The sequence below is a fragment of the Giraffa tippelskirchi genome, chromosome 1, assembly GCF_054371585.1.
Source record: "Giraffa tippelskirchi isolate mGirTip1 chromosome 1, T2T-mGirTip1v1.2.pri, whole genome shotgun sequence".
NCBI lineage: Eukaryota > Metazoa > Chordata > Mammalia > Artiodactyla > Giraffidae > Giraffa > Giraffa tippelskirchi.
In genome coordinates this window covers 488461-499753 of record NC_137275.1, presented here as the reverse complement: position 1 = coordinate 499753, position 11293 = coordinate 488461, and the positions used below count along the sequence as shown (strand labels likewise).

At 56.5% G+C, this 11293-nt stretch overlaps 1 long non-coding RNA gene across 1 annotated transcript; it reads left to right on the top strand.

The window, feature by feature from the left end:
* The first annotated feature begins 2 nt into the window (after positions 1-2).
* Positions 3-3468, top strand: LOC145541347 (uncharacterized). Its single transcript, XR_014078948.1, has 2 exons — positions 3-1773; positions 3236-3468. It is a non-coding gene; the product is annotated as an uncharacterized LOC145541347 (long non-coding RNA).
* Positions 3469-11293: the final 7825 nt, after the last annotated feature.

Below are 11293 nucleotides of genomic sequence, written 5' to 3'. Positions count from 1 at the left end.
TCGCGCGCCACGTGACCGCCAGCGCGGGGAGGGACCTCGGCGGGACCCGGGCAGGCGGGGTCAGTCTGGGGGGCGGGTCCGGAGCGCGGCCGGGATGGCGGGTGGGGACGGTCCCGGGCGGTGGGCGTGGGGCTGCGGGCCGGGCCTGGGGGCGCTCGCAGCCCGGAACCTGGAGCACGTCTCCAGGCCGAGGGCTGCGCCGTGACCGCCACCCCCGCTCCCTGTCGTGTGTGCCCCTCCGTCCCTTCCTGTGCGGTGGGCACAGAGCAGCTCTTGGAAAGCGCTGGCGATTGTGTCAAGGCTTCAGAAGGTCGCCCCACGGGCTGGGAAGTAGCCTAACGCTCCAGCCGGCTGCTCTATGGCTGAAACCGCCATGACTGGACCGTGCTGGGAGGTGACCAGATGTGGACCCATTTGGAAGGTGGGCTGTTGGCCCTAGGAACTTGGCCGGAGCAGCGTGGGGACCTGTGGTTTTCTGAGAGAGGCGCTGTGGTAAAGCAGCCGAGGTGGTCCAGGGTCTAGCTGATTTTGAGAAGCGCCGTGGACATCTCTGTGGACAGCTGGGCAGCCCGGTCTGTGTGTTGGGGGAGGCAGGGGTCAGCAGTGTAAGCGTTTAAGCTTTGAATCGCACACACACACTGTGTGTTTCGGGGCCACTTCACTTCCTCTGCCTGACGTCACGGGGCTCAGGGAGGGGCCTCAGGGCCCCACATTGACCTCCCTCGACAGCAGAACCTGCCCGGGGTCCACCCTTGTCCGTTGTACCCTGGAGTGAAGATGGAGAGGCGCTGATCACTTTCTAAGAGTGACCGACGCCATCCAGCCACTGCACAAAGCCGAGCTGCATAGCCGGAGGGAAAAAAAGGCAGCAGAACCCAGGGGCGTCCAGGTGAAGTCCTGATGGCAAAGCCAGAGGGGGAGCCTTCAGAGCAGCTAGAGGGGAAAAGAACCTGTGACCTCAAAGAGCCAAACAGCAAGAAGGAGCACTGAGCTTCCCACAGAAGCGACCAGAGCCAGCAGACAGGAAAGGAGAACTAAGTCCATCGCCGTCAGCCAGGTCATCTAAACCCAGCAAAACATGTGCTTTGAAGTGAGGTCAGAAGAGATGCTTCCGAGGGTCCAGCCCCGAGGACGTTCGTCACCACTGACCCCCACCCTTGATGGTAACTGGTGTCCTTCCAGGAGGCCAGGGATCCTCACGGAAGGAAGGACATGCGGCAGCAAGGTCTCTTGTCTGCAAACCTGATGGAGAGCAACCCCCACACGAGAGCACTCGTGAGGCTCGAGACAGATCCTGAGACTGAAGCCCCTGACCACCATCGCCAGGAGTTGTGACGGGCACAGCCGTGCGTGAGCAGCTGGCTGCCCTGTCCCCTGAGTGGAGCTGCTGCCCCGAAGGGACTTCGCAGCTGTGATTGAGTTAAGGGTCTTACAGTGAGGAGATGATCCTGGATTATCCGACTGGGCCCTAATGTCCTTGTCGGGGGGAGACGGGGGGAGATTTGACACGAAAGAGGCCCCGTGGGGACTTCTGAAGAGAGAAAGCCTCCTGAAGATTGCCCTAAACTCTGTCCTTGGGACTTGTTTTAATCAGTCACGGTTAGACCAAAGGACACAGATCCCAGAAAAAAGAGGCAGGCCCACGCGGGGAGGCTGAGAGCGGAAGAGCATTATTAAAGGATCCCACGTGCAGGGCGTCTCGAGTGCCCAGCCCCAGAACCCGCCCCTTTAACAGAGGAAAGGGCAGTGGAGAGCTTTAGCGGCTGGTGTGGGGTGAGTCAGCCACGGTGCTTGAATGAAGGGAGATCAGACCTGGAACGAGACAGAGACCCGCCTGGAGGCCCACTTGCTGGACCGGAGTTTGGAGAAGCCTGCCCGAGGAGGCCCGTCTGCATCTCAGTTCAGCCCTCTGGGCGCCCTTGGGGCCGGGCTGTGAGACTGACCTGTGTGTGTGTGTGTGTGTGTGTGTGTGTGTGTGTATGTGTGTGTGTGAGCCCGAAAGAACAAGCTCTCCCTGACCCGGTGCATAGCCTTCGTGCACCTGGAGACATGTGGGATTTCACTGTATTCACGTGAGACCAGAGATTCCTAAAGTCCTTCACTCCTAAGCGGGGATTTTAGGCGATGCTTGGACAGTGTGATCGCGTGGGAATGGGCCACTCAGGGCTGAGCTCTGGGTCTTTCCGTCACCAGGGCTTAGGGCCAGGGGCAGCGGGGCTGCAGGAGCCCTGTCACGGGGCAGGAGGCCGCCCCGTGGGACGTCAGTCCGTCCGGGGACGCCCGCACTGAGACTCAGGTCGTCCCGGGGGCTCCCCAGGTGGCCACGCTGTCTGGGGGGAAATGCGTTGCCCCCGGACCCAACAGAGACTGAAAGACGTTGGCTCTTTGTGTCCCGTGTCTCTCCTTGGAGGAGCGCGCTGCTCCGGTCGTGGGCACGCGGGCCAGGCCCGTGCCCTGGGCAGCCTGGAGCGGCGGGGCTGTCCCTGGGGGTGGAGCCAGCGGCGGGAGAGGAAATCTTTCTGGTTGCTGGTGGCTGAAGGCCTCCGTGCTGGCGCTGTAGAATTTCAGGTGTGGGGGCTCAGCAGCGGGACCACTGCCGCATGGCGTGGTTTTCCTCCACCTGAAATCTTCCTGGGAAAAGAACAGGCTGAATCAGGCCTCACTCTCCCCTCGATGTCCTTAGGTTGGTTTTTTTCCTTTCAGTCTTTCCTCCTTCTCCATTTATTTATTCGTTCATTTTTCTGTTAGGATTCTCGTCCCTGTCTCTGGCTGGTAGGAGGGCCAGGGGCCCTGCCAGCAGCACCAGCAGTCTTTCCCCTTCTTCCTTCTCTTAAACGAAAGTCTGTTTGCTCTCTTGAATGAGCCCTGGCCTGTATCTCTAAGCAGCTAGGAACGGTTTCCTTCTATCTGCCCCCATCCATCTCTGACTGTATTGACGATTTTCGCTTATTTCCTGCGTTCTTCTTTCCTGGAGAAGGGAACGGCTCCCCACTCCAGTATTCCGGCCTGGAGATTCCATGGACTGTATCATCCACGGGGTCGCAAAGAGGCGGACACGACTGAGCGACTGTCACTTTCACTGTGTTCTTGGTGCTCTGGCCTTTGGGGCCTTGGTCCTGGAGAGGCTGCCCCCCCAGACTGCACCCCCTCCCCAGACGGGTCCAGAGCTCTCACCCGAGTCGGCCCCTTCACCTACACTCACGCGGTGCCTCAATATGCCCCCCCTCACCCCCAGGCTGCCACTGGACAACGAGGGCCTACCCCAGCGCTCAGGCCTGCCTGAATCATTCAAGTCGCCCAGTCCTGAATGTCCTCCATGGTCCTGTGCTGCTCACCGCTCCTTCCTGCCGGCCCCCCGCGAAGGCTCTGGACCACGCTTTTTTCGCTTCTGCCTCCTGACCCAAACCTCTACTCCAGACATGCCGCCCCTTCTCTCAAGCAATGTGAATAATAAATTCTTCCTCCAGAGGCAGTGTCTCCATTCCTTTACCACATGTGATGCAAACAAACCCTGGGCACAAATTTTAGAACAGAGATGTCGTGCTGAGGCTCTGACGACGGAGGAGGGGGCCACGGGCTCCAGAATGCCAAGAACAGGGCTCAATCACTGGGAGGGAACACAGACCTGCCCACAGCCTGGACACACGCAGGGGCTCCTGCTGGCCGAGGCGGGACTGTGACACCGGAGCGGTGGGACCGCGTGGCACTGGGCGGGGGGCACAGAGGCACCCAAGGAGGGTGGGTCCACACAGGGCCTCGGCCACATGCCCACAAGGCTTTGTGAAATTCGCTAAATGCCATATGTAAAGTAGACAGCCAACGGGAATTTGCTGTGTGGCTCAGGAAACTCAAACAGGGGCTCTGTATCAACCTAGAGGTGTGGGATGGGGAGGGAGATGGGAAGGAGGTTCAGAAGAGAGGGGACATATGTATACCTATGGCTGATTCATGTTGAAGTTTGACAGAAAACGACAAAATTCTGTAAAGCAATTATCCTTCAAAAAAAATTTTTTTTTAAACTTGCTAAATGAAGACAGCGTGACCACAGTGGCCCCTGCGCTCTCTCGGGCGCTGCCTCTGGCTGAGTGGTCCTGGGGGGCACTCTGGGGGTCTGGCCAAGAGGAAGTTGGTTGTGGGAACATTCGTTGGGGGTCAGTGGGGAAGCCACTTGCTTGAGACATCACGGCCAGACATCCTGGAGTAGAAAACAGCTTCCAGGAATTCCCATCGCAGCTGCCCAGCAGGAAGGCGTGAATCACACCAGCTTTGGGAGAGGATTAAACATCCGCTGACGTAACAGGAAACACCGACATCCACAAGATACCGTGGTCCCTGATGGCCAATGACAAGGACATAACGTAAGGAGCTCCGTCAGATCGGCGGGGGCCTTTAGATTAGTCACGACCCAAGGAAAGGACACAGCCCTGAGGCTTCCCAGCTTACAGATGAAAGAAGTTGAAAAAGTTCTCTCCAGGTGTTTCAGCAGTTTTAACCGTTCATATGATACAACCAGTAATGACTCGTCAAGCAGAAACTCTTGTGAAATAGCAGCCACAGGACTCCCCTGGCCGTACAGTGGATAAGGATCCACCTGCCAACGCAGGGATCCGGGTTCGAGCCCTTGTCCGGAAGATATGTGTGCCTCGGAGCGACTGAAGCCTGTGGGCGGCGACTCCTGACCCAGAGCTTCGGAGCTGCTAGAGCCTGAGCCCCCGCCGGGAGAAGCCACCCGCTGCAATGGGAGAGCCTCCCCGTCCTCAGAACCAGGAAAGCTGGAGCACGGCGCAAACAGCAGCGCAACCAGAAATAAATACGCAGAGAAAGCCAAGGCCATCACCGGTTTCCCATCAGCTCTGCCGAGGGGCTGAATTCTCTCTCTCTTTCCTGGACTATGATACTGTCAGAGAAACAATAAGAAAATGCAGCTGAGGGGATTCCCTGGTGGTCAAGTGGTTAAGACCCGGAGCTTTCAGTGCCCAGGCCTGGGCTCAATCCCTGGTCAGGCAACTAAGGTCCTGTAAGCTGCCAGCGCAGCCAAAAACACTTTTAACCCCGTAGATGAAAGAAGAATCACAGTCAGGCAGCAGGCAGTTACGAGTAAAAGTTGTCTCTTTCCAGATTTTGTGACGTTTTGTGCCATTTCTTGAGTTTTTTCATGTTTGCTTTGTTGTGACTTTTTCCCTCTCATTCTGAATAAGTATGTTTCTAATTTTATGAAAATGATTTTGCCTTTTTTGACTTAGGGTCCTATCGACTTCAGGCTACCCCAAACCTGGGCAGGCCCAGCCCCACACTGACCCGGTCACCTGTCGGCCACGTGGCGATCTGCACGCGCCTGCAGTGCCCTGCCCTCTTCCGGGAACTCGGGCACTTCGCAGCCTCGGTGTGCGCAGTGCTCAAGCAGGATTCGGAAGCCCTCTCCAGATGGCCAAGGCTGACCGACTGGCCAAGAGGGAAGCACAGAAGGCCGCTCACCGCTGAGCGGGTGGAGGGCCAGCCAGGTGAGGGGAGGGTGTGGACGTGGCCTCTCCCACTATTCCCGGGTCCTGTCTCTGCGAGCCCCCCTGCTCCTGAAACCCCGCTTGTCTGCGCCATTGGCACTGGGGGCCCCGCGAGGGCACCGTGGAGGGGCGTGCGCGGAGCTGCGGGAGTGGTGCCCCTCACAACCCTATGCTGAAGAGCCGTCTTCCCGCCCCCGTGGCACGCGTCTCCGCTCTCGAGCTTCTGGGGCTGACTTTGCAGCTTTCGTGGGCCCGGCCAAGAGCTCGTCGCACCCAGTGACCTGTGCGCAGGAGGCCGGACGGGCCCCATGGGGGAGCCCGTGTGCCGGGCGGGCTCCGTCCAGGCCGCGCGCTGGTGCTGCCCGTGGGGTCAGTGCGGCCGAGCCAGCGACAGTGCTCTCGTGAAGCCGTTTATCTGCAGTGACCCGTCAGGGAAAACGCTATGACCCAGGAAAGGTGAGTCAGAGTTCCTGGGGACCACATACAGCACGACTTTGAGAATGCTGAGAACTGACTGTAACCAGCAGAAGCGTCATCTCCAGAATATATAAAGAACTCCTGCAAATCAATAAGAAAAGGACACTTAATAGAAAGTGACCAAGACATCTGACTATGCCTCACAGGAAGCGCTGCAGATGGCACAGAGAGCCTACAAGGTGCAGGCCTCGCTTGCCATGCCACAGGGTGAGAGCCAGGGCCACATGGACACTCCGCACCCTCACTAGAAAGGCTGACACTGTCCAGGCTTAGCAAGTCTCCTGCACTGCTGGTAGAAGTATGAACCTCTATCTTTGTGTGAATTTTTGGAAAGCTGTTTGGGATTATCTTTTAGAAGCGAATACAGCATGTCCTACTTCAGCAGACGTGGGCATGTGTATGTCTGTATCCAAACACGTGGGTGAGAATGTTCCCAGAAGTATTTTCCATAACAGCCAAAGTCTGGGGCCAACACTCAAGCTCGCTGGCATGGGACTGAGGGGTAGCACATGGACGGCAGACCAGACCCCCACACACCCCCAAGCATGAGCAGCAACAGGAAGACCCGCAGTGGGACTCAAGACGACGTTGGGAGAGGACTTCCTGGCAGAGCAGTGGATAGGAATCTACCTGCCAATGCAGGGGACAATGGGTCCATCCCTGGTCTGGGACCCACATGTCCTGGGGCGACTAAGCCAGCACCGCAACTACTCAGCCCACGCACCTGGAGCCACCACTCCGCAGTGAGAGAAGCCACCGCAAGAGGAGCTTGTGTGCTGCAACTAGAGAAAGCCTGTACAGAGCAGTGAAGATCCAGTGCCATCAAAAACAAAAAGATAAGTAAAATTATAAAAAGCATTGTTGGGAGACCTGGCAGGTCTGTGTATTCCGTCGCTCGCCTAGGTTCCCGCACAAAGCGCCACAAGCTGGGTGGCTTAAACAACACTGATTTTCCCACTGATTAAACTCTAGCCTCCATGGAATGGTATCTGGGGCTGGGTGCTTGGGGATAGTCAGGGTTGGAAGTCATTAGGGTGGGGGCCCACCACAGGTTGTCTGAGGAGGCCTTACAAACAGCTGAGAAAAGAAAAGATGGGAAAGGCAAAGGAGAAAAGGAAAGATATCCCCATCTGAATGCAGAGTTCCAGAGAATAGCAAGGAGAGATGAGAAAGCCTTCCTCAGGGATCAGTGCACAGAGATAGAGGAAAACGATAGAATGGGAAAGACTAGAGATCTTTTGAAGAAAATAAGAGATACCAAGGGAACATTTCATGCAAAGATGGGCTCAATAAAGGACAGAAATGGTGTGGACCTAAGAGAAGCAGAAGATATCAAGCAGAGGTGGCAAGAATACACAGAAGAACTGTACAAAAAGATCTTCACAACCCAGATAACCATGATGGTGTGATCACTCACCTAGAGCCAGACATCCTGGAATGCGAAGTCCACTGGGCCTTAGGAAGCATCACTACAAACAAAGCTAGTGGAGGTGATGGAATTCCAGTTGAGCTATTTCAAATCCTAAAAGATGATGCTGTGAAAGCACTGCACTCAATATGCCAGCAGATTTGGAAAACTCAGCAGTGGCCACGGGACTGGAAAAGGTCAGTTTTCATTCCAATCCCAAAGAAAGGCAATGCCAAAGAATGCTCAAACTACCGCACAATTGCACTCATCTCACATGCTAGTAAAGTAATGCTCAAAATTCTCCAAGCCAGGTTTCAACAGTACATGAACTGTGAACTTCCAGATGTTCAAGCTGGATTTAGAAAAGGCAGAGGAACCAGAGATCAAATTGCCAACATCCCTTGGATCATCAAAAAAGCAAGAGAGTTCCAGAAAAACATCTGCTTTATTGACTACGCCAAAGCCTTTGACTGTGTGGATCACAACAAACTGGAAAATTCTTAAAGAGAAGAGAATAGCAGACCTGCCTCCTGAGAAATCTGTATGTAGGTCAAGAAGCAACAGTTAGAACTGGACATGGAACAACAGACTGGTTCCAAATCAGGAAAGGAGTATGTCAAGGCTGTACACTGTCACCCTGCGTATTTAATTTATATGCAGAGTACATCATGCGAAATACCGGGCTGGATGAAGCACAAACTGGAATCAAGATTGTTGGGAGAAATATCAATAACCTCAGGTATGCAGATGACACTAACCTTATGGCAGAAAGTGAAGAAGAACAAAAGAGTCTCTTGATGAAAGTGAAAGAGAAGAGTGAAAATGTTGGCTTAAAACTCAACATTCAGAAAACTAAGATCATGGCATCCAGTCCCATCACTTCTTGGCAAATAGATGGGGAAACAGTGGAAACAGTGGCAGACTTTTTTTGGGGCTCCAAAATCACTGCAGATGGTGACTGCAGCCATGAAATTAAAAGATGCTTGCTCCTTGGAAGAAAAACTATGACCAATCTAGACAGCATATTGAAAAGCAGAGACATTATTTTGCTGACAAAGGTCCATCTAGTCAAAGCTATGGTTTTTCCAGTAGTCATGTATGGATGTGAGAGTTAGACCATAAAGAAAGCTGAGTGCCGAAGAGTTGATGCTTTTGAACTGTGGTGTTGAAGAAGGCTCTTGAGAGTCCCTTGGACTGCAAGGATATCCAACCAGTCCATCCTAAAGGAAATCAGTCCTGAATATTCATTGGAAGGACTGATGCTAAAGCTGAAACTCCAATCCTTTGGCCACCTGATGTGAAGAACTGACTCATTGGAAAAGACCCTGATGCTGGGAAAGATTGAGGGCAGGAGGAGAAGGGGATGACAGAGGATGAGATGGTTGGATGGTATCACTGACTCGATGGACATGAGTTTGACCAAGCTCCAGGAGCTGGTGATGGACAGGGAAGCCTGGCTTGCTGCAGTCCATGGGGTCACAAAGAGTCAGACATGACTGAGTGACTTAACTGAACTGAACTGAACCACAGCAGGATTAGTGTCCCCTCTGCATCCCAACTCAGCCAGAAGATGGTGTCCGCAGGCCAGCAAACAGGCCCTCATGAGAACCCACCTTGCTAGCTCTGTGATCTCCAAGTTCCAGCCTCCAGAACCAGGATAAATAAGTGTCTGTTGCTGAAGCTGCCTGTCCAGAATTTTAAATGTACCAAGCAGAGGTTTAGATTTAAGTTTTGCCTAAGTAGTAAATTATTTGTTGCTCAGGTGTGTCCGACTCTTTGCAGCCCCATGGACTGTAGCCCCCCAGGCTCTTCTGTTCATGGGATTCTCCAGGCACGAATACTGGAGTGGGTTGCCATTCCCTTCTCCAGGGCAAGCTTCAAATAGAAGCTGCTAATTATTTTGGAAGGTATTCTAAGAAGGTCGTGGGATGGTGTGACAGAAGTTTGTTGGCCATTTTATTTAATATGCTGGATCAGAAAGCAGTTAAAATCTGCGGAAATAGTTGGATGTGAATTTTTCTTTTCCAGAGGTTTTCCCTGCTTTCTCCACTTTCTCACAAATAGAGAAAGCTACATCCTGAAATCCTGTGTCCTTGGGAGTCAGTTGGTTTGGATTTTGGGGAGTGGGTTTCAGTAGAAACCTCTGCTTCTCACAGGTTGGGGGTTGCTGAGAACAGGAGGAGGCGGCAGGCGAGGCTTCAGGTTGTGGGGAGGAGGGGGAGGCCGGCGTGAGCTACATGCTCAGGACGCAGGGCCCGCCAGGGAGCCCTGGGGAGGGGTGTCCTTACCTTTGCAACGTCACCACCCAGGGCTTTACCCCCGTTTGCCCTGCTTGGATGTTTGTCCAGGTAGCTCAGTCCTGGTTCCTTTCATCCACGGCCAGGCACCACTAAGTGGCATTTCCCGGCCTATTTTTCAGTTTGTTGTTATCTGTCTGCCCCAGAACTCAGCCCCGGGGGGCAGGGATGCCAGCCTAGCGCCCAGTGCTCTAACAGGATAGGAGTCCCCCAGCAACCCAGGGGTTTGCTCCTCTTTGGGCCCGTCCCCGCCCCTCTCCCCTCTCCTGCCCCTGTAGCCCCTCCCAGCTGGCCCAGCACTCTTCCAGGCATTTCCTCCCTACTACGCCCTCTCCCGGGACATTCCTCCTCTGGCTGCTTCCGTGCCCCGTTTTCCTCCTCTGGGGCCCTGCAACCCTTGCTCACCCTGCCGAGCGGGGGTCTGGCTCAAGGGAGGGCAGCCAGGCGGGTCCCACGGAAGCCCCTTGGCCCAAGACGCCCATCTTGGCAACTTGGATGACAATCCCCGGTCAGGCCCACAGGGGCAGGAACTCTGGAGCGCTGGTGGCCTCTGTGGACACCACCCCCACACATCTCAGAGACAACCCTGGGGGCAGGGTGAGGGCTGGGATTCACTGCCCTAACTGGGAGTGCAGTGGGGGGGCTGGTCTCCAGGAGGCCTGGGGTAGGGTCACCTGTTGGGTCGCACAGAGGGAAGGAGGCAAGACCCTTGGGCTTCCCAAGGGGAAGATGAGGAGGGGGCTCCTCCTGCAAGGAGCACACGCAAACGGGCGGGGCAGCAGAGTCCGAGTGGGTTGAAGGCCCTGGCCAGCGCTGCCTGGGAGACCTGTGGGACAAGGACAGGGGCCGGCGTCTGCGCCTCCGAAGACCCTGCAGACAGAGCCTCCCACGCACAGCTGGTGGGAGCACGCGGGAGGCCGGCCTGCCCAGACCCACGGCCATCTCCACTGTGCCTCCTCCGCCATGCACGCCCAGACCGGGGCCCAGGACCTCACCCTGGGAACACCCCCCACCCCGAGGCACCATCACCTTTCCCGCCCCTCTGATTCCACACGGGGTCCCCGAGGGCGAGGCCTGGCCTCCAGGCCCTTCTCTGGGGACTTGGGGCAGTGCCGCACGCTTGCCGGGTCGCACAGAAAGACGGGCAGGATCCCAGGGCCGGGTGGGAGGCGTCCGTCTGCACAGGCGCGCGCTTGAGCGCCTCAGGTGCAGACACCTTGCATCGATGTGTGGAGGTCGTGTGCTTGCCTCGTCGGACCACCGACCCATCCACCTGCCCGCTGGACCCAGGACGTGCACCGGCTCCCCGGCTCCGCAAGTCGGCCCCGCCCATCCGCAGCCCCACCCACCCGGCCCCTTCACAGGCCCCGCCCACTAAGCAGGCCCCACCCCGTCCGGCCCCTCCCCAGAGCCGGACCTGCTCAGGCCCCGCCCGCTCACCAGGCCCCACCCCCGCCCGACCTCCAAGGCCCCGCCCACCCCAGGCCCCACCCCCACCCGGCCCCTTCCCAGGGCCGGACCCGCTCAGGCCCCGCCCACGCCGCAGGCCCCACCCCGCCCAGCCCCTTCCCAGGGCCGGCCCCGCCCCACGGGCGCGCGCCTGCGCAGTG